General features: G+C 43.2%; 1 long non-coding RNA gene across 1 annotated transcript in view; it reads left to right on the top strand.

Annotated features, from left to right (window-relative positions):
• LOC128854674 (uncharacterized) overlaps window positions 1–21,738 on the top strand; it is a 63,277-nt gene that overhangs the window by 682 nt on the left and 40,857 nt on the right. The window lies entirely within an intron of this gene.

Here is a 21,738-nt window from a genome sequence, read left to right as displayed (position 1 = left end):
ATTTAACTTAAGAGGAACTCGTTTAAGTCATCAATTTAAACCAGATGTGTCTGCATCAGAGGTTTACCTCAGTTTAACTGAAACACTTGAGATAGGATGGCAGAAATTCTGTATGGGAAAGACATTCCTTTTTTATAATCTTGGCTGTGATACAGTATTCTTATAATGTAGCTTCTCCTGTCCTCCCTGAACTGGAACGTGAAGGCAGGAGAGTGAGCCAGCACTGAGGAGCCGATAGGTTTCCTTATCCTGACTCCTTTGGGTCAATGTGTACTTTCCTTATTTGTGTGAGGGCAGCTGGCAGCTCGTTCCAAATGCCAGTCCAACATAAGCTCGGGAAGGGCAGGCTCTCAGTGCTGCAGCTGCTGCCTGACCCCAGGTTGCGTGGTTATTGACCTCGGCAATCTGCGCAGTCTCCACAGGCCTTGGGAAGGGCGCCCGTGGTGAGCTGCCATATGCTCTGGTTTGCCGGTCTGGCATGCAGTTTCCAGCCACCGAGACGTCTAGAAATCCTTTACGCTGTGCACATCGCGATGGCTCCGAGTTTCCGACTCGTATTCTCAGTGATCTCCCCTTCCTGTGTGTTGACTCTTCACAACTGCCGGGTTCAATATCTCTGGCCTGAGAAGCAAACAGCTTACTTTCAAACTGCTTTTGCAGACCATTCCCTTCCAGCTTACTGCTGTGATCTCCTTAGAGTCAGGGTTTATCTCATCTTGAAGAGTGAAATTCATCTTCACGTAGTAACAGCTGACTGTGTGCAACTTGCCCAGCGCCTTTTAGCTGTGGACTTTGAGAAAGATTTAGAACATTAAACTCATTGTTATAAACACCAGGGCGTCGTGAAGTTTTTAATCCTCCTGTATGAAAAGGTCAATTAAAGCGAACAGAGCAATTTGTCCAAAATCAAATAGCGAGTGACTGATTGAACCGCAGTCCAAAGCCCAGGGCGCTCGATTACGCATCGCAAATGATATTTACTGTAGTTGCTGTGCAACAAAATCTCTCCAGATGTGGTGGTAATACGTAAGAGTCCTGACACTGTCCTATTGCAAACAACCAGTAAGTGCTTCAGCTGGAATCTTTGGGGTGGTTCTGTAGTAGAAAAACAAGGAAGGAAAGGAAACCAAAGGGTGTGATAGGCATTTGTTGTAGTCGCTTTATGATTTTTACAAGGAGTTGGTGCAGTGTCTTAGCCAGGGTGCATGTGCAGTAATGAATCTGGAGTTTATTTCATATATTCTCAACAAATTAGCTGCATGTTTGTAAGTGTTACAAATGCGACTCAAATGAAAAATATTCCACGGTTTAAGCATTCTTACATGTGCGTGGATTGTGACTGCAGTAACATCATCAGAGCATCCTTCAAGCTTCTATTAATGCAAACCTAATTCACTTAATACCGGTACCAGGAGGATTTTAACTTAAGAACACAGAGATTTATCTTGGAGCTCCTAGATGATTTTCAAATGCCTTTTGTACAATTTTATGCTGTGTGTAAGTAGCTTACGGAACGGAGCTATGCTGATGGAGACTCCTATATCAGTTTAAGGACCTGGCTTTACTGGTGGCTCTTATTTACACTGCAGCTCCTTGCAGAATGGAATTATGACCTATGGGGACAGTTTTTATAATGTGAAATAATTAAAGACAGACTCTGAGAACTAAGAGATTCCCTGACATACTGAGGCATTGCTGTTATAGCAAATAAGTGTATGGAACTATTGATATTTCTATTTAACCACAGTCTTGTCTCAGAATGGGGCCATCCTAACTTTTAATTTGCTTTTGACTGCAGGAGGCAGCTGATAGACTTTTTTCTGGTTTTGTGGTGGATTTTTTTTCTGAGGTATTTTAATATACTGCTGCTGAGGATATAAAATTTAAATGCGCATGACAACCAGCGCAGCGTATTTCAGTCATGGCTGAAGACATCACACAGGTTTTTTTCTTTACAGGTGCCCATGAAATGAAAACAGGTATAAAATCTGTATCTCATTTAAAATTTAGTAAGTGAAGTTCCATCAAACATTAAGTAGGTCGTTTTGTAATATCATAAAGCGTGGTTACAGGAGGAGGGGGAAAAAAGACCTGGAGTGGCTATGCAAGACTGGGGAGATCCGTATAAAGTAAGAGGCTTGCATCCCTGTTGGAGGCTGGGCAGCTGGGAGAGATGCTGAGAAAACACAGATCACTACTTTATGCCCTGACTTTGAGTCTAAGGTCATTGACAATCCTTTCAGGTTTTGTATTTGGAGCTTAAACTTGTGAATTTCTACCTGTGCATGAGGTTTCAGTAATGGACAGTGCATGGAACAAATACAACCTAGAAATACTTGCCTGCTCTTTAGGGGACTCGCTGTTTTCGGGAGGTCAGAAAGGCAGGCAGATACTGTCTTGTAGCTGCTGTATTTTTCAGCAGTGTTGAAGGGAAGAGGAAGCCCGGTTCTTCTTTAAGTTGATGCTAGTTTGTTACCATGTCGTTAGTATAAGAGGAATCCAGATCACTTTAACGAGAAGATTATAGGTCTGCGATTTTGACGTCGCATTTGACCTTAATGTTTAAGGTTCAGTGGAAAAAGATCAGAGGGTTCTGCGTGTAAAAGCACAAAGAGCCAGCCGTCTGGAGCAGTTTGTCATTTGAGCTAAAGTGTGGGTCTAAAGACACTTCAAACTAGCCACGTGCTCAGTTGTGAATTGAGGAGGTCTTTAAAAGAAGACCCCTGAACGTAAAAAATGTTGAAAGGAGGATTGCCACGGGGCGATACTTCCTCATAGTTAGTAGGCACGCATTGCACGTCAGCATTTAGAACTTCAGAAAAGAAGTGAAAAAGATCAAGCTGAAATCTAAAGCTGGTAAAAGCAAATTTATCTCATTAAAACCCCTCATTTGCTGCCTTCAGAAGATCTGCAAAAGCCTTGAACAGGATTAAGGAAAGGGCATCAAGATGAGCAGCGTACAGCTGTATCAGCAAGGGAGTTTGCAGATGGCATCTCTCCTTCTTGGGAAAAGCTTTTTATACCTTAAGATCATGTTCAGACAGCTTAATATTGGGTGATAAGAAATGTGGACTCAGGTGGGTGAATAGAGAGGAAACCAGGCTAGCAGGTCAGGCTCAATGCAGAAAAGAGGATCTTTGGAGTCTGGAAGGATTTTACAAGTAACATGCTCTGCTTTAGGGCAGCATCCTCATTCTGATGTTGCTAACTGGTGGCATTTGGTGTGTCCTCTTTTTCTTCGTGATAGAAGCACCCGTCAGTTCAGCTTGCAGGGCAAAGCTTAGAAGTCTGAACTCTTAACTCAGCAACTTTATAAAAAATAAAAGCATTTTGAAGAGGGTGGATGTATGATTTCTTCAGTGTACACAGCAGCAATATAACCGTTGCTGGGAAGGGATGAACATCAGTTGAGCAGGCTGAAAAACAGCTTATTTCTGTACTGGAAAACTTTTAAATTGTAATGTTTTCCTATTCTGTCACGAAAGAAACAAATGTTGATAGCTTCTAAAGAGCAAAACTAAAGCAGTACTCTTTGGAGACGTTAAAGATCCTGATTCCAGTCTCTGTCTCAATGTGTTTTCCTATAAAAACATGCTGAGTGATGGCTTATTTTGATGTACTACTGTAAGCTCTCCTGGGCAGAGAATCGGTTTTCATGTGTTCTATAAAGCCCAGGTGTATATTTGTGCCAAGATGAGTTTACAAGCAGCAGACCCTCAAGGCCCTGCTGGTGCAATCAGGCAGAGAGGCAGTTTTGGCCAAAGTTAAGCCAAGCTATTTCAGTGCATGTGAAATAAGCAGGAGTTTCCAAGTACAGAGTTCAGTATGAAAGAAGGTGTAAAAAATTATAAGCATAAAATCATAGAATTACAGAATGGTTTGGGTTGGAAGGGACCTCAAAGCCCATCCAGTCCCACCCCTGCCATGGGCAGGGACACCTCCCACTGGATCAGGGGCTCCAAACCCCATCCAACCTGGCCTGGAACCCCTCCAGGGATGGGGCAGCCACCACTGCTCTGGACAACCTGGGCCAGGGCCTCCCCACCCTCACAGCAAAACATTCCTGCTTAAGATCTCATTTCAATCTCCCCTCTTTTGGCTTAAATCCTCAGAATAAGTCTCTCAGTGGTACTTTGCAGACCTTTAATGTTCTGTACCGAACTGTCAGAGGAATATTTGCATCATCAAAGCGAGGTCTGCCTCAGTTCCTACGTGGTCCCCACAAAGGAGCAGCTCATTTCTTTTCTCCCTCTTCCTTTAGTGTCTGTTAGTCGGGAGATTCTTAAATACAGCTTGCAACCAAATGTTATTTATGCTTCTTTTCTTAGCTGTATCCAGTAACTGCTAATTAAGTCTTTTGTAGCATGACTCTGAACTAATTAGGGTTAATTAAGCCTACTTGTGCATTAGCTACTCCAGCACTTGTCCTGATAATCAGGAGTTTGGAGCACGTTGAATATTTTTGTGATTAGCTGGCCTAAATTAATGTTCTCTTCTTGTTTTTTGGCTCTTATGGCCCATGTGGTTAATCTGATAGTAAACAGGAGCGTCTCTGTCCTGCTGCCTTATTTCTTCTGGAAAAATAAATTACTGGTCACTTGATCAGGCTGCTTGGTTGTGGCAACGACTGCATGAAGTGGGAGGTGAAGGGTCTCCTGGGAATTCAGTTTCACGTTGAAAGTTGCTGAGGCATCAGGGTGTGATAGTTTGAGATAAAGTGGAAAAATCACCTTTCTTTGTGTACTGTGCAAAATGCTCTACCAATTAGTGCTGATGAACTACTGCCATAGGTGGAGAGGTGTCAGCGCCTGATTTGGAGATGATTCACTTTCTGCACGGTAATGATGATGATGATGATGATTATTTTTTCCTGCCCCTGGAGGTCCCTCCACCCCAGTCCTTGGTCCAGTCAGTCCATCCTCAGCTCTGCTAAGGTCGTTGCCAAACTGGACTCAATGGAGCAGTCGGTCGGGTGACAGTTCCTTTGCCTTTGCCATTATCTGTGGTTTGTCACTGACTGACCTGAGAGATTCTAATCAGGCTCTCAAAGATGGTTTGACTTAATAAGTTAGGGCTGGCACTGGTGCTCTCATCTTCAGAAATGTGTTGTGGTTGTAACTGAGCCGCAGACCACCACTGCAGGGCAGGGCAGGTCATACATCGGTGTTGTACACCTTGAAACAGAGCTTGGGGTCAGCTGTACCCTCTGGCAAAGCCCAGTTTTCCCTAAGTCCAGCTTTTCCTAAGCACAACCTGCTCTAATCCAGCCACGGCAATGTTACCCGCAGCCTGAAATCGCTGTGCTCGGCATTGAATAAGAAACAAAGGTGTTTTTGCAGAAAGCAGTGCGATTGTCACCTCGGCTGCATCATGTGTTTAATAAAAAAAAAAAAAAATCACGTAATAACTTTCATTACAATTCCGGACACACTTTGTAAACTTCTCCATTTACAGTATGTGTAATAGATAACACGGAAAATGGGGCCACGGAGCTAAATGCAGCGCAGGTGGGGTCATCTCTTCACCCCAGTGCTGCTGCATAGAAGGCAATTTGTTCATTAAGGACTAGAAAAAAAATCATAAAGTATCTGAAGAAACAATTTGTCTTAAGATGAATAATTCTTCGTAGTTCTATGAGATTTTTCACCGGTGTAATTGTTGCTAGGAAGCAAACAGGGAGTAAATTCAGCCACATAACGACCATGGATACCAATTAAGGTATCTGACCTTGTGTGAAATGAGCCAGGTATCTCGACAGTGGCGCATGTCTCTCTTCCTGAAAGTCACAATTGGATGTTTACCCGACAGTGCGAGGTCTGTAGAGGCTTCTCTGCAGTAATAGCCAGAGCAATTGTGCATTTCTAGGGGAGGATGAAGCTGAATTTGCTCAGATTGAAATGCTTTTATTACTGTGAAGGAGAGGGGAAAGGAAAAAGTTTCCAAACAGTTCTTTTTCTAGGGTAGTGGTGAAATCCCGCTGCTTGTTGGTGGCTGGTTAACTGGTTAAATTTAGACAAATATTAATTCAAAAGACCTTGGACTGTGCTTGCTTGGAGCCTTCTCTTTTCCAGCAGCAAAATTCGAATACTAGTTTTCTCAATTACTGGAAAAAGAAGTTCTATACAATGAAAAATACTTTCAGCTTCTCTGGTACCTTTTACTCCAGAGTCAGTGTTTTACGAACTCTGATTGATTCACTCAAAACTGTGAGAAGAGGAGCTCCTTTACAAGGTGTCCCAAACTCGTGTTCTTAAAGCAGAATTTGTTCTGGGGGGGGCCTGTGTGTGGGTGTGAAACCACAGCTACCCCTGGATTGTCAGAGGACTTCAGTCCTTACGACTTATTGCAGAGTTAGACTGCTAAAAGCAAAGCTGAGCCCGCTAACGTATTGCCTATAATCAGAACTATTTAAGAGGGCTGCGAGGCTTAAATGTTGTAGTAGCGGAAAGCAGACGCAGCGGAAGGGCCCCTCCCCGCTCTGGCAGCTTTTGAAGTAGTTACTGACTTGAAACCTGCCACATAAAAATCATCTGTGCCTTCTGTTTTCTGGCAGATAAGTGTGAGCTGAGCGAGTGGTGGGTTCTGGTTGTGTTTCGTACCACCCACTGCTGAGCAGAAGCTCCTGCAGGTGACTGGGCTGGAACACCTTTTTCATTTGATTATTTCCCATTCCTTTCCCACATCCAGCTGATTTTGATCCGCTTTGGTCTGCCTTGCCTTTTCTGATCATAAACTTTCTTGAGTGCAGCTTCTCCCCGATTACATTGACCTGGTTTGCAGCTCTTATCTTTTTTATTTTAATCCAGAAAAAGAGGGAAATGCCTGCCTGGGAGCTGTTAGAGCAGCGAGGGGAGCGGGAGTGTGCTGCACAGAGCAGAGAGTGTGAGCAGCTCTGCGGCACTCGGGGACCCAGGCAGAAAGCTGATTTATAGAGAGGTGTAAGGTTATATACAGGAGGCATTCGTTCTATCTGCAGCCTTCATAGAAAGAATTTAGGCACTGAAGCTATTTAAATTAACTGCTCTGGTGTTCTCCTAAAATCCATTCACCATCCTACCCCAGTGGGAGCAGCAGAAAATCATTATCAGTTATCGCAGAGAGATTTAAATTAAGATTTTTTTTTTTTTTTTCATAAACCTGAACTTCTTAAACAAAATCCCAGAGAAGTGGAATTAATTGCTGGATCTGCATTGAATCACCAAGAGACATGGTTTTATTTCTGTGTCGCAGCAGAAATTGCTTCATCAGTAGGAATTCACGTGGAGGAAAACTAAGCATGTCCCACTTATTGAACACGAGTATGTCCAGGATGTTTAATTATTTTTTGATTAATTTGTTTAACATTAAAGAAATTGAGGACTGCAGCCTGTTCAGCGATATGCAGTTTGCTACCTGTATGCTCCTCCAGCTCAGCTTAGTTAAAGGCACCTTGTGGCTTTTACCTGCAGCTCTTGTAAATGAATTACTACTTCTTTTCCAAGCCACCCTCATTACCCAGAGGAAATGCACAGAAACACGCTGGAGCTAAGATGATTTGCAGCATCCGTGGTTAAGATTTAATATAATGTACCCTGCGTTTTCAAGGATAAAACGCTGGGTGGGGGGGGGTTGGTTTAAAAAGTGTAAGGCATTAGATTAATTACTTAGAAACCTTTCAGCTAAGCAGTGAACTTACTGTCCTGTTATTTCTCACAGAGTATTTTTGTTGTTTTCTGTGCATATGTGATGTAAATTTAATACAGATTAAAAAGTAGGAGACTGATACATAGTAGGCAGTGAAGTTCAGGAGCTCACTTCCAAGATGTGGGGGTGTTTCCTGGTGATGCGGTTTCTTGGTAGCAGCAACTTTGTTGTGTGTTGATGCCTCAAGCAGGTCTGGCCCCGGCTGTGCCAGGTGATGCACAGATGCAGACTTTACGCAGGCACATGCCAAGTATTACCCTTCCCCTCGGTGCTGTTTCTTCTTGTGTGAAGTATATGTCATTTTTAAATGCACGAGTGATTAAGTGATTTAAGTTCAATATGTCAGCATTGAGCAGCTCTGTTGTTTGTTGTTATTGTAGCATGGTGGTGGTGATGAATAATCAGTGGTCAGTGAATAAAAGCCCCTGGTTTGAGATTACCAGGAATCTCGAGTACGTAATGCCTGCGTGTTGCTTGAAGTCACCTATAAAGTCAGGTTGACTGAAGGATCTGGTGTGGGATGAGCTGGCATTTGGCTTGCTAAAAGCTGTCTCGCAATCTCATCTTTCCTGAAAGCCTTGCTGCTCTTCTCGCTAAAGAGTTAATAGACAAGAAATAAAGAATGTGGGGATTGCTTTCTAATGTTTTCTCTTCCACTCTGGGACGAAATTAATTGAAAGGAGACAATAAGAGACCTTTTTGCCAGTGCCACTTTGTTGTGATTCCTCTTAGCTTTTGAAGCTAAACCTAATGCTTGACTGTTAGAACCCCACATCACTTGCTGTTCCGCTATGGTAAATAAAGCTTGCAGCTTCCAGGAGCTGACTACTGCCGTTAGATATCTGCTGAAGAAAGTGAGCCTGGCTGCGTACCTCAAATTTATCCAAGGAGGCAACCACTATGGGCTACCTGGATAATGACTGTTACAACTAGAACTGAGTCTTGCCTGGAGGTTTTTCTTCTCCAAGCCTCCTTAGTGCTGGCAAATGAAACCAATCACACACAGCTCTGCTGATTTCTCAGTCATTTCTTTTTGAGGCAGGGGAAAAAAAAAGTGCTTTAGAGAATGAAGTACCAAATTCCACTACGAGAATTACCCGTTATTCCAGTGACTGGAGTGAAACATATTCTGCTTCTCTAATTTGGATTGATTCAATCATTAAGAACTCGTTTCTTTTAATTAGCCTCACTCCTTTGTTTCCTCTCGATTAGAATCACTCTCAGCACGCTGGTTTGGGTGGACGCTCTGGTGCACGTTGTGATCAGTTGGGAGCTGTAAGGAATCTTTTGGTTTCACCTGCCAAAATTCCTCTCGGAAAGGTGCAACTTCAGTCTGGACTTCTGTTTTTTCTCTAGTGCCCTGGGAAGAAGATAATAGGCAACTGCCTTCATTAATGTTTAAGTCCTTGCAAACAGATATTTGTATTCTTTATGAAAGGATGTGGTCTGTTCCGAGCCCTTTTATAACGGCTGCCAGATTGCTTCCCTACTGAAACGAAAGCTGTGCCTGGATATAGATAATTACTACAAAACAATGCCAGGCTTGGAAATTCCTCCCTGTTGGCACTTCCACGGGGTCTGAAATTTACATTTAGAATAACTTATGTTCAGCCAAAACACAGACATGCAGCTATGGGGTTAAATTTGGCTTCAGCCAGAGGTGTAATTGCCACGTGTCTAAAGGAAATGTGGGGTTTCAGATGCTCCTCTGCACTCAAAAACTGATTGAACCTTTTTTTCCCCATTTCCGTATAATTTTTTATGCCTGTTTATTCCTCAAAAGGGAAGTGTAAAGATTGCTCAGACCAGCAGCAAAAAGTCACAGCCATTTCCAGGGCAATTGACTTGAAGGAATGTTAATCAGTATTTTCTGAGAGGGTGTTTTTTGAATATTTATGTGTGTTTGCTTTTTATGCGCTTTGTCACAGAGCTCTCGCATTGCCATCAGGGTGGTTGTGCTCAGTCTTTCCTTTGAGTCCTCCTGTTTTTGTCAGGAGCTCTCGTGCATTTTGTTTAAAACTGGAGAGAATTGAGGTTTAGAAAGTATTAAAATCGATGGTGTTGAGAATAGAGGTATAACTCAAATGTATAGGTACTAGCTTAAGCTTGAACTTATCCTATAGAAGCCTGTCTGGGATTGAAATCCACTGTACAAAGATGTGGAAACCTAGAAATTGTGATAGGAACATACTCTGACACACAATCTCTGACATTAAAAATATGTTTATTTCCCTATACCGTGCATTTTTAAATTTGTCCCTATTTAAATATTCCGTGCAGTTGGTTGCTTATACAGTGCTTTCTAATCAAGAAAATAAAGACAAAGCTGTCTACTGTGACCTAAACCGATGGTGTGAGTGAGAAGATGCTCTCTGTTGGCTGACCCCAGCTCCAGTTCTGCTCTCTGCTTTGCTGGAGTTCGCTGTGCTGCTGCGTGCTCCGATGTGAGAATCCATTCAGAGAAGATGGTGACAAGGGCAATCTATTACTGGCAAACCTTGGGAGAATGTTAGGAAACATCATTCCAGCTGTTAGAGTCAATGAGCAAAACTGTGAGCCTTGTCAAGTCCTTTTGCTATTTCACAGCATAAAACTGTCACCTCATTAATCAGAGGAGCGTTAGTGTGATGCTCTGGCGTGAATTGCATTCACGTCAATGTCTTGGAATGAAACTGCAATTTGATAATCCCCACCTCATGCATTTGAACTTCACTCTGGGGTTTTGGTTTACTGGTGGTATACTGGATTAATCAAACCAGGAAGGATTTCAATACATATACTAGAATCACAGTCTGATGGGATGGTTTGGGTTGGAAGGGACCTCAAAGCCCATCCAGTTCCACCTTCTGCCATGGGCAGGGACACCTCCCCCTGGATCAGGGGCTCCAAGCCCCATCCAACCTGGCTTTGAACCCCCCCAGGGATGGAGCAGCCACCACTGCTCTGGAAAATCTGGGCCAGGGCCTCCCCACCCTCACAGCAAAACATTTCTTTCTAAGATCTCATCTCAATCTCTCCTCTTTCAGCTGAAAACTGTCCCCCCTCATCCCGTCCCTGCCCTCCGTGATCCAGAGCCCCTCCCCAGCTTTCCTGTAGGCCCCCTTTCAGTAGTAGAAGGATAATTAGGAAGGATAATACTGGAAGGATATTAATAAGCATAATAAAAAGCCAGACAGCTAAGAAGAACTAGGAGGTTGTTATGTGGGAAACCCCTCCGTTTGCTGCAGAAGAGACCGCCTTGCCTGCGGCTCTGAAGGGCTCCTGGCTTGGGACTTGGAAGTGTGACTGAGATGTTTTGGAAGTGCGATGGGACAGTGAAGGGGTGAGGTTCTGTTTTGTTAAGTACATAGCCCCGACAAGGATCTCGACTGTCTCTGTGCATGGTGTTACGCTTGCAATTAAGAAAGCTTCTTGAAGCTTGTACTGCACTTTTTCTCCCCTTCTGTTTCCCAAAAGAGCCTGAACAAATGGAGGCGAGTGGGGAAGGCAGGCATAATTTAGTAAATGCTTGGAAGTTTTAGAGATGAAATGATTTTTAGAATCTCTATTAATTAATCCCTGGATCAGCTGCAATGTAAAGTGTGGAAATCTTGAAGCTAGTTGGTATAAGTGGGTAAAATCCAGAGAGTTTTCCTTTATGTGTGCACTGATAGAGCAGTATTTGTTGATTTTGGTGGACTTTCTCGTGTAGAAATGCAGACTCTTAAGAGGACAATGCTATGATAATGTAGAGTTCTTTTCTTTTACTGTTTCTTTGCAAACATTGATGGATAGGCTCCATAATTAATCAGGCTTTTGAGGGTGGAGGGTGGTACATAAGGCAAAACTATTACAGGGAGAAAGCACCACGTACATCGCCATCCTCTTTTTGGAAGAGGATTTTTGTTTCCCATCTAAATATGGCAGCCTAGTAATAAAACCGAATTTATAAATCAAACACGCTCTTTTATTTTTTTGGTACCCCTCCCATACAAAATGCTTAAGTATTTAAAATATTTACCATGCAGGTTTGGTACTCAGAGGAATTAATCAAACTGTCAGGCGCCGCAGAGAATACACGGTGGTGTGTCATGGTTACTTAGCAACTATAGCTGAAGAGGTTAAGGTAGAAAACACTGTCATTTCCCTGTGTTTGAGATCTCCTCTTCCCCCCTCCTTTGTATACATATTTTTTCCCCAACAGATAAAGTCTTTTGTATGTTTTAATGATCTTACATTATAGCTTTCAAAAGAACCTACTATTTCTGTAGCCCAATTAGAATTAAATAACAGATTCTGAGGGTTTCAGTGCAGCTCGTAACAAGAACAGGAGGTGTTAACCTAGAGTGCTTTTAAAAAATTCCCAGTATTGAATAGGAAGCTTAATTTCGCTGTAATTTGTCCTGTTTCGTTTAAAAACTGAGATCAGTAGGGGCAAGTGCTTTTCTGGCTAAATCCTCATCAAAGCAACGTTCTACCATGGTGGCGACAAACGTGGCAACTGGTTTGATCTTCTGTTATTGGTGGTAATATTTATTGCCCCAATAAGGAAATTGAGTTTGCTTACCACGAGGAAACAGATGACCTCTTAGAGCTACGTTCTGCTGGAAGATTTGCCTCTGGCAGTAGGTTAAAAATAATAGCAGTTCTGAAAATTTTATGAAAGCTTCAGGGTAAGTGTTACTTTAACATCAGCCACTGTAACACAAACAAGCCTTAAATCCTGCAACGTATGAAATGATAATGAGAAAAGGATCCAGAATTTGTGTTCATGGAGGGTTCATGTCTGAATATAGGCGTATGGGTGTGCGCGTGCAATGTACACAGCCTCTGTGTATTCATGGAATCATTAAGGTTGGAAAAGCCCTCTAAGCTCATCCAGTCCAACCATCAGCCCAACCCCACTGTGCCTGCAAAGCCGTGTCCCTAAGCGCTACATCTGCATGCTTTTTGAGCCCCTCCAGGGATGGAGACTCCCCCCCTGCCCTGGGCAGCCTGGTCCAGAGCTTCACCACTCTCTCAGTAAAGGAATTGTCCCTAATATCCGATCTAAACCTCCCCTGGTGCAACTTGAGGCCATTTCTTCTCATCCCATCGCTTGTTCCTTGGGAGCAGAGCCCAGCACCCACCTCACCACAATCTCCTTTCAGGAGCTGTAGGGAGCGATGAGGTCTCCCGTCAGCCTCCTCTTCTCCAGGCTGAACAGCCCCAGAGCCCTCAGCTGCTCCTCGTGACACTTGTGCTCCAGAAGGAATACCGAGATAGCAGGAGTGGCGTTGAGAGTAGCATTGCAAAGTGGACAAGCATGAGCGTGGAAATAAGTTGCCCCCCGCAATCTATGTGCCCACAGAGATGCTGAGAGACACAGCTAAGTACCCTGTTACAGAGGAACCTGTGAAGAGGAAATCAAGCTCCTTAATGACATGGGGGTCTCGTTTTGGCTTCCAGAAACGTTATGAGGAAACAGTGCAATTAATACATTCAACAAATGTGCACTAATTTGACTGCAGTTCTTTTTTTCTCTCCCTGTGTCTTGAAAAACAAATGGGAACAAAGAAAAAGCAGAATAAAAGAAGATTTTGAAAATATTTGAGATATTGCAGTCGAGAGCGTGTGCATCTTTTGAGTCTGGTCTGATCTGATTGCCGGACAGACCTACTCCTCTCCAGTACTGATCTGAATGGAAATGCTGGTTACACAACAGGGGTGTTCTGGGGAGAGGGAATGAGGTATATGTGTTGCATTCAGAAACTCGAAGGTGAATAAAGGAAATGGCTGTAAATCTGGGGGCATTCGGCATTTAAAGGGAAAATGGGAACAAGTGAGATCTGGACAGCTGCGTTGTTTGTAGGCTTTTATTTTTTTGATAGTAATTTGCTAAGGTGCTGACAATGTGCCCAGGTTTTGCTTTAGACGTAGATAACAAGATGGTCCCTAAATATGGCTTTGCTTTATTTACTGTTCGCAGGATTTTTATATCCTAGTCTTACATCTTGAGGTTCCATTGATTTTTATGGGCTGTGTAATTTAACTGCACATTGATTCATTGGCTTTTTCGAACTCTACATCTGTTTCTGTAATCACCCAGCTTTAGGGTGGGTGTGTGAGAGAGGGAGATGAGGAATAACTATGAGATCCAGGTCTGACTTCGCCAAGTTTATTCACTAGTTGCTCTCCCACCCCCATCCTTGCTGGTTTACGCACTGCATTTTATTTTTTCAGTAGCTAATGGTGATCCTCACTTTATTGTTTTCTCTTTGACTGCATCAGTCCAGATGAAACCGGACCAGAGTCAGTAAGTTGTGCGAAGGAACCATGATCATCAGGTTCATTGTGTTTCTCTTGTGCTGCCACTTGGAGGCAAACATCCATTTGTGCAGGTATTGTGAGTGCTGGTGAGAATCCATATATTGCCAAAGTTTGGGCAAGAAATCCTCCACGGCTGGCTAGGGCCATCGTTGTCCGTGCAGGCAGTGGTTTGGTTACTCCATAGCCCATGGTGGTGCCCGGTAGGAGCCTTGCCGATGCATAGTTTGATTGTCTGATGCCTTAAACAGCTCCTCCCCAGCAAACCCACCCAGAACCCAACTGATCGCCACTGCAAACGAAGTAGCAGATGGACAGTGGGAGGAGTTCACAGCCCAGTCCTGCGAGCTTCGTGGACCTTCAGGGATTAACAGACTTATGCAATTCATCCATCCCAGAGTATAAGATGCGAGTCAGTGAAGCTTTTGGGTCTCTGCCTGCCTAAATGCACAGTTACTGGGTTGTAGTACCTCTGAAATGCTTTTTCTTTGTCTGACGTCCAATTAGACCACACGTTGCTGGAGGAAAGAAGGAAAAGTTTATCTTAAAACTCCAAACAGAGAGACTGATGCTACTAAGCCTGATACTGCTTTGCGATTGTAAAGAACTAGAACTGATATTTAGATGAGATACGCGGAGAAAATGTTTTGCTGTGAGGGTGGGGACACTCAGGCCCGGGTTGCCCAGAGCGCCTGTCTCCAGGGCAGTTACACTACAGCAGTCAGTAGCCAGGAAAATATGTAGGAACTTTCAATTCTCTTGGATAATCCGTGGTGGATGATGAACATGTTTTACAAAAATAAGACTGGCTTCAACAACTTTTAAAATGTGTTTCTAACACGAAGCATATGTTTAAATGCTTTCTCCGCTTCAGGTCTTTATGGTTTGCCGAGGAGAGGCAGCGTGGCAGTTATGTATTCATGCAGCACTTAGCCCGACCGTTTGCCCATCCAGGAATATAAATAATACAGTAGAACCTCACTGGGTGATCTCGTGAAAACAATTAGACGGTGCCATCGTTTTCGATAGCCTCCGCCAAACAGCAGCTGAGCAGCACCTTTAAGAAATCTGAGCACCTCTCCAAGGTTTTGAGACCATTTGCAATGCAAATGCTCTCTGCTGTCAGCAGCCATTAAGAGAGAGTTTACTCTGGTGGAGTAATTAAGTGGTCTAAGGACATGGTGTTCTAAGCATGAAGAAGAAATTGCATCCCATTGTGGGCCTGGTTTTTCTTATTTATTTATTGATACTTTCGAATCCTTTTTTTGAAAAAAGAAAACATCGCTCGCACTGAATTTACAAAAGATTCTCTTGGAATGTTTGTGTCCTCTGAAGACTTTCTGACAAGAGAAGGGAATGAAAATAATTGTTTCAGCATTTCCTGACTGTTAAACACTTTGGAGGTGTTGCTATTGATGTGATTTTTATTGGAACTATTTTCCCAAACAAGTTCTCCGTGGCAGTCTGCAGTTAATTCATTAGAAGGGGAAGAACTTGAGTTAAATGCATTATAGATGAACTGTTCGTATGTAATAAGGTCAGTTCATGGTCTCTCGGTTGTTAGCATTTGTTACAGGATCATAGCAACGTAGCTTTTGTTTTACCTGAGCTTCAGCCAATTTCTGCATAGCTGTTTACTGACTTTGCTTAAAATCCCTTTCCAGAACCTGTTGAAATCTGCGGGTGATACTGTGTGTGTAATTCTCTGCTAAATACAAGCTCGGGGTCAAGTATCAGCTTCACACAGAGGTTTACATTCAGAGATTGATGCTCTAAAGGCAGAGCAGTTGATGTAGGTAGCGTTCTACCTTTCCATCAACTATTGAGCTTCAAGTTTCCACTGCCTTTGTTTTTCTAAAAAGCAGAACTGAAATGGGGATGGAACAGGGATAATCCTGATGTGGACTATGATCTCCAGCTTCCCTTATGACTTTGTTTTAATAGCACTAGCTGGATTGTCAGTATCTCTACGTTTGCTTCTCCGTGTTTCCTAGTGCCATATGAAAGATATTCAATGCTTTGTATAGTAATAGTCCTAATAATTTTGCACACAATTCCAAGGAATACCTTTGACCCGAGAGAGCCGTGACCCCAACTGGTGCAAATTGGCAAAGCTCCTTGCACTTCAGGGCAGTGATGCTGATTTAGAGCATCTGACTGGTTAGAATGTGCGGCAAAGGATGCAATTAGGAGGAGAACTGGATCTCCAGTGCTGGGAGCAGTGCTTTCTGTGTTGTACTGGGCGGAACGACAGGTTTAATTAGCTGTTTGTAAAGGACTGGGAGAAGGTGCAGTGGTAAAGGTCAGCCTGCTGTTTCCCACACCTAACGTCCCTCGAGAGGAGAACCAGAGGAGTAGAAAGAGAGGAAATCTGAACAGATAAACTGTGAAAAACAGAACTGATTGTGTTTAGGCTTCTCGGTGCCCCGGGTGTGCGTCTGTTGTTAAATCCATGACCATAGTGTTGAATGACAACAATCCTTCTTGCATCACACGAATGTCTGGGTTTGGCTCCAAACCAAGCCTCACAGCTTGGACCATTCTGAGTCTCCTGCATCCCTTCTTTCCTTGTTATTTCTATAATTCTGTGGATACCGTGGTTCCAGCAGGGTCTGAGAGCTCTGGCTTCCACAGTGAATATACAGAGAGGGCAGCTGGGTTGGGTTTGTCCAGATTTTTCTTTCTGGACAGGACAGCAACCAGTTACTGTGATCAGCTCTAGCAGCACGGGAGTGGCCGTACGGCACTATGAAGTCTGGTACTACTTAATTTAATAACCTCTCCAGTAGTGGCTACCACTAACAGTTATGCCACAAAGTGATTTTGTGCACTTTTCAATTAAGACCTGCTTGCAGGAAAAATCCTAATCCATTAGAAGTCGATTTATACCTTGAAGCAAGGTCAATTTTTCTTTTCTGAAATCTGTACAAAGGTAGAATTTTCTCATTCTGCATATGTTGAGTAACTTGTTTGTGCTTTTCTTATTCTTCTGATAATTTTCGTGTCTGATTAGTGCTTCTCGGCAAATGGCACGGGACAGAACTTTTCCTATTTTGTAATTTTTCTTTGTTTCTGGTTCACTGTTCTCCCTTGATCTTGAATAATGAGAGTAGGAAATGGAAGTGTTTGATCTATGGTTTTCTTGTATATTTTAAGTCAGCGTCTCTTTTATTTACACGTATATATATTACAGATATAGAAAGGCCCCGGTGTCTACAAATCTTTTTGTTGGTGATCCTAAAGTAGGATCAATTTTGATTTGTTGATAAGGAGAAACCTTATGTAGTTTAATAAAAAATTTGGGAACTGTAGTCATCCCTGAACTTGCAGAAATAGCTGAACACACAGCTGACGCCTGCGCTGGGTCACCTCTGTCTTTAGTGGCTTCAGCCATACTGTGGTAAAGAAAAGAAAATGCCTTTCTCTTGCTGTGCTTTCCAGTGAGATGCTTTTGGAATTCCTCAGCAGTGCTTCCCAGCCCTTAGGGGCGTCCAGTCGTGTTCAATGTGCTACAGCGGAGCTCGCTGCTAAACGAACCCTGATAATCCAGGCCCGCAGAGACTGCTCTGTGCTAGTGAGGCAGGGATTAATTCCCTATCAGCCCCTGCTTCCACAAATGCTGCCAAGGTAAAAATCACATCCAATTACCAGAACTGTATAAGTACAAAAGCCGAAGAGAAGAAAAAAATACTTTTAAAGATGGAGCTTTGATAGGATGAAGAGCATTCGGAATGTGATACTACGTTGCTTAATAATGATATGACTTCACCTAGAGCTGGTTGGCCAAGTTATCCTTAGAAAGCCTATTGTTTTCTTCTTCATTTAACACTAGAAGCTTGTGATTTTTTGCCACTCCAGGATCTCATTTGTCACAGCATTTGCCTGAGCGTAGCAGATCCATCTATAAAAAGCGGGATTACAGGTGGGATTTCCTGAAAGTGGAAGAACCTAGAAGAGGGTGACCTAATGCTCAGCAGTCTGTGCTTTGGGAAACACCAAGTGAGGCTCAAAATGAAAGTGTTTTTTTCAAGTAGTTTCCTCTCAAAAGTTTTTGTGCCCTGAGAACACAGGTCTGAACAGCCCAGACTTAACCAAAGGAGCAGACAGCTTTGCAGGTCAGGTATGCTGGAACGAAGGGCAGCTGCCCAGCACCCACTTGTACACTGGTAGCTCTAGGACTCCGTGTGTTTTACAGCTGTGAAAAGCCACAAGATGCTGAGAAGCTGATGCAAAATTACCATCAGTGAGAGCAATCCATGCAGGATCAATGCATCGGACTGGGATGCTGCTTTTCTGAGGCTGGATGGAGATCCAGGTTTTCCTACACAGGTTTGATGCAGAGGCATTGCACAGCTCAGTTGTTCGGTTGAATGAGGTGAAGGCCAGCAGAGATTATGTCACCCAATCTGAATTCCAATTTGTATGTAAACTGTATCAATTTATGCAGTTACCCGTTGCAAGCCCAGTAAACTGGAAGAACCCATGCTAAAAATGGTGGGCACAGGAAAAAGTAGAGAATAAAAATGGTAAAATAAAGGAAATAAGTTCCTTTGAATTGGGCTAATTCAGCCCCAAGAGACTAACGTGGATGTAGAAAACTGAGCAGGAATTTATGATTTAAAGAGCCTGTTGAAGAGGAGAGCAAAATTTGTTCAACCTCTGAGCACTCTGCCTTTGAATAAGCATCTCTCTGCCTGACAGACTGGCGAATACCCCCCTCTGAAGAGTTAACACTCAATATCCTTCAGGGAGCGCAGTCACAGCTGGTGGGGCCTTTGCTGAAATAAAAAAGCCTCTGGCAACTTCCTGCTCTGCAGGCTGCGATGTTCTTCAGGGTAGGGCAGGCTTGAAAAAAAACGTATGAAAAACCAGCAGTCGGTTTGCAAAGACAGATAAAGTTGTTCTTCAGAAAGGGAACTGCTATTTTCTGTCCAGCTTTTCCGACTGTGGGTTTATCGTCTGTATTCACTGCTTCTCACATAAGGATATTGAGTTCTCTGAGGGTTTTGATTTTTCCATACTTTAGCTCTCCGAAGTTCAAGTTGCTCTTCTGGAACTTGCATTTAACCTTTAAGAAACAAGCTGAAATCTCTTTCTGTGACCCTGAAGGATGGGGGCAGAGAGGGTGAGAAATATCATTGTGTCAGACTAAAGACGCCTTTAGAAATATCTAACAAGGTGTTTAATGTAAAATGGGAGAGAAGGACACTCAATGTAAGTGACAAGATCTGTAGAGGGGCAAAAAAATCTCTTGCCACAGTAATGAAAAGTCACATCTGGGACAATGGATGAGAGATACTGGAGCTGGAAAAGCAGGGTCTGTCTTATCATGGCAATCCACTCCTGAAAAAGATGCCAGAGAAATGAAGATATGAGGAATGCAGGTATGGAAAGGACTAGAACCCAGTTCACGTGGCAAGATGATTTTTCATAACACATGTAAAGTCAGTCCTCAGATTTCAGATGATAAGAGAATGCCATTTTTCTTCTCACTTCTTGTTTCCTACCTTTCCTTTTCTGTTGATCATTCAGTGCTGTAGCACAAACAGGGAACACTGCATCTGCGTTTGAAACATCCCCATCACTACTGGAGGCTGAACGCTGATTGTGATGCAGAGCGTTTCTCTGCTTTAATGCAGGAAAGTAATTAGGTCTTTGTGAGAGTTTTGAGTCTTCTCTAGTGCCTCGCTGCTGCAGCTGGATAGCCTACAGTACTTGGTGGGAGAGAGAACTGGTCATAAAACATCAAGTGTCAGCATCATTAATCTGATAGTAACCTTAAAGGAGAATTTATCATACAATCATGGAATGGTTTGCATCAGAAGGGACTCCAAAGCTCATCCAGTTCCACACCCTGCTGGTGATAACTTTGGACTCTTTATGTGGTTTAGGAATCAAGGACAGTCCTGATTTTACAGACAGGGAACAGAGGTGCTAACAACAGAGACTGTGGTTTTTGCTGTGTCAGAAGGAAGATCTGTAGTAGAGCAGGATGCTGTCTTCAGGGTCAAGTAGTTGAGCTCTACATGTTCATGTCATGCTGCTCAGCCTCCTGTGAAACCTTCATTCCTCAGTAGGTGGAGGTCCTATGAGCTCACTTGCCCTCTCAAATGCTGCTGTTGTCTCACCAAAATCTTCTTCCTCTCCCCCTGCCACGTTGCCGTTGTACTCAGCTCAGGATGGAGCCGATGAAATCAGTGTTGTCTAGTTCAAGTAGTTTGTTACAAACCTGTCAATGGTGCTCCCGTGTTGTGTCGTCCCACAAGAGGCTACAGTGAGGTGGGATCATGGGATAATTTGAGTCGGTAGTGACCTTGGGGGTCAGAGGTGGTTGAGCAAAAACCCACTGCAGCCATCGTGTACCTTCTGACAGCGACTGCACAAGGCTTTTGTGTTTGTGATACGTGCTCTCTGCTTCAGTCTTAGCAAAGAGTTACCTGCTTCTCTGTCACAAATACACTGCACCTCTTTGTCGATCTATAATTGAGTTAGGAAGGTTACCATAGCAACCGCTGTGATTAATTAAAGTACTTGGGCATGGTAAGTTTATAGATGCAGAAAACATTTTCATGTATAAATAGTGCAATCTGTTTATGCTCAGAGGATTTGCCCCTTCCTTCTTTTTCTCTTCCAATCTCAGCTGAGAAATTGGGCTTTTTTTTCTTTAAGGGATTGTTAAACCATTATTATTTACACCGTTTATGGGGTGTAAGTCTTTGCAGTTAAAGTCCACTGAAGACCTAATGAAACCTAAGTGAGAAGCACAGCATCGTACTCCCTGTGGAAGGGAGTGTTTTCGGGGCTGTTAGGACACAAACCGAGCCACTGTCCATGCAGATCTCCCACATTGTGGTAACACAACATAGGCACTGCTTATTCTTCTGTCTTTATCAGGTCTGCAGCTCTCGCTATAACAAAATAAGCCCCTAAATAGCCTCTTGTCTGCCCATTCTTGCTCTGCCACAAGGTAGATGTGTCCTTGGATGAGGCAGTCGTAACCATACTGTGATCCTGGCTCGCTGTGCTTCATGTCAGTGTGGAACAAAAGCCATGAGTCCATCAGTAAGAGACTGATACCTCTACAGACAAGAAGCTGGTTTTGTGTAAGTTCTGTGTCTTTTATGGGCTGGAGGTGACCCTGCTTTAGCAGGAGGATTGGACTGGATGAGCTCTGTTGGACGGAGGAGAAGTTTCCTGTGTGTTATTTGTGGTCTGATACGTGTATTCCTTTGCACAAGCAGCTGAGAGATTCTTTGAGAACTCGCTTGTACCTTCTTTCTTTGAAGGACCTGCAAGCAGTCAGCGTGAGAGACAAGATGGATCGTCAACAAGCTCTAGCAAGAAATCAGTCTATATTTCACTTACTAAGATGAATCTGTGCTATCCGACTGAGGCAGAGGAACCCATGGGTGAGGGATGATAAAACTGAGAGACCCACAGGACATGTTAATATAGTATTTTAATCAAATCTGCCTGGTCAATAGAATTGTCGTTGTCAACTGTTTGCAAAATCAGAGGAACAAAGGCAGAATTGCTACTGAAAGGTTAAACTTTGTGCAGTCAGCATTGAAATTATGTTCAAACACCATCAACTTCCATTTTCTCTCTCTGCTCCTGGAATTTTGTTCATCAGAGTCATTATCAAAGCACCAAGCATAAATAAGCTCCTTAGTAATATGCTTTCAGAATCTAATGTGACAAATTGCTCAGTATCACATAAACAGATGCTCGTTTGCAGAGTGAAAGATTCCCCAGTGTGGATGAGAGGTG

The sequence above is a fragment of the Cuculus canorus genome, chromosome 26, assembly GCF_017976375.1.
Source record: "Cuculus canorus isolate bCucCan1 chromosome 26, bCucCan1.pri, whole genome shotgun sequence".
Taxonomy (NCBI): domain Eukaryota; kingdom Metazoa; phylum Chordata; class Aves; order Cuculiformes; family Cuculidae; genus Cuculus; species Cuculus canorus.
The sequence above is the reverse complement of the archived record's forward strand: the minus strand, read 5'-3'. Positions and strand labels throughout refer to the sequence as shown.